Raw genomic sequence first — 2,026 nt, 5'->3', positions numbered from 1 at the left:
GGGGGGGGGGGGTGCGGCAGGCCCCGCGGGGGGCAGCGAGGGCGCCGGGTGCGGGTCTCGGAGCCGCCTCCCCACCTCCGGGCAGGCCGTGTGGCTGGGGGAGCCCGGCGCAGGTGAGGGGGAAGGCACCGACACCGCCCGGGCCGCTGGTACCGTCCGGGGCAGGAGGGAAAAAATAAACAGTCGTGCAGCAGAAAGGAATATAGGAGCTAGGCAGGATGTCTGCGAAGGCATAGGGAGGGCAGGAAACACGTTTTAAAGTTCGTAATTTCTTCGAAGTTCGTTTCCAGTCCCCTGTCCTTCCCGAACCTCTCACCCCTTACGAGGGCACTTCAGCTCGGTTCGGACGTTCAGTATACCAGGCTCCTTTGGAAATGCAGAAGGCAAGAAAAACGTGCCTGGGGGTAATTGTTACTGACCATAAGGTAGATTTTTTTAGCGTTTCTTTATATTTAGTTTGTGTTTTCATTCGCTGCTCCACGTAACAGTAAGATAGCTTGACTTCCGATCATTAGCAAGAGTGTATTCAATAAGATAAGGGCTAAAAGGTACTGACCTTTGACTCCACTGGAAAAAATGAATATAAATCATCTCGTTACATTTATGCCAAAAACAATAAAATTGAAAGCAGTGCGTGGTCAAGAGAAACGCCCCCCAAAGCATCGCTTAAAAAATCCACGCATATATGGCCAAAAATTGTTTAAAAGAGTTACCGAAAATAACTAACAATCATGCTGGTGGTCGAGTACTCTAATTTTGCAATGTTTCTGTAATTATTTTTGAGAGATGCTTTCGGAACCGCTTATATCTGAGAGCTGGTATCCAAGGGTCTGTTAACTATTTCCTGTGTTTTGTGAGAGAAGCGGCTTTCTCGTTGTCCTGCTCCCCTGAACATCCTAATAACATTAGCAAAAGAGCAGGAATAAAGTACCTAGAGCGTGGCTCGAATCTTGGAGGTTAAGATCTAGATCAGTTAAAACATATTAATTGCTTCTGAATGGTCTCAAAGAGCATTTGCCGTGTATATTTATGTCAATAAAGCCTTGATTAGGGCACGGATGGAAATTCACATCACACTCCAATTCACCAGGGTACCCAAGTGCGTGTGTCTGAAGTTACCGGTCTCTTAAAAAACAGCCTCGGTCTCCAGGCGCCCGCGCTCGTACCGGCATCCCCGAGGCTGCGCACCGCAGGCGAAGGAGACGCGTCTCGGCTGGAGGCGCTGGGGTGGCGGTGTGCTCTCCTTGGCCGCCTGGGTCCGTGCCAGGCCGGCTCCTGCCTCCTCGCCGCTACGAAGCGGAGGGGGGGGTTGGCGTGTCAGAATCCGCCCGATACCAGTACCAGGCCGGTGGGTTTTTTAAGCAATCGTGAGAGCGACCCGCACGGGTGATTCCCTAATACTTACCTTTTTAAAACGCTATCAGGAAAGCGGTGTATAAGCGATGTCTTACGCTTGAAAAGATTTTTCTCTCTGCATAAGAAACGGCCACCTTATTCTTTGGGGGGGTGGGGGTGTTAGTAAACGCATCCAAATTCATAGACTAATAAATACATCGGAGTACGCCAGAATGTGCTGGAGAAGAAACTGGATCAGAGGGGTCCTATAGGGAAATGACCTGGCGTCTCCCCCCCCCCCCCCCGCCCGCTTTGATCTGTTCGCGCTCTCTTTCTCCGCGCACACAGGCACGCACGCACACATGCTGCAGTATACGCTGCACATTGTGTCTGGCGACACAAGTTTTCTACTACATATAGTTGGAAACCTGTCTGTGAAACACCCAGCCTTTCTTCAGATACCCCACTTTATTATGCGTCTTTTTAAACCCGCTCGCGCTGCAGGACCTGTTTATTCGATTTTCCAATATTATCTGCTTCCCAGAGCCTCCTCACTCGAGAATAAATGCATCGGAACTGAGCACATCTATCCACGTGCTCCAGGCAGCCGGAGGGTCTCTCTCGTCCCCCTCCCTCCGTGCCCCGACCCGCCGTGCCCGCGGCACGGCAGACCCCTCACACGACACGCCCC

This window comes from Aptenodytes forsteri, unplaced genomic scaffold (genome assembly GCF_000699145.1).
Source record: "Aptenodytes forsteri isolate BGI_AS27 unplaced genomic scaffold, ASM69914v1 Scaffold171, whole genome shotgun sequence".
Taxonomy (NCBI): Eukaryota; Metazoa; Chordata; class Aves; order Sphenisciformes; family Spheniscidae; genus Aptenodytes; species Aptenodytes forsteri.
Note: the sequence above shows the minus strand (reverse complement) of the source record.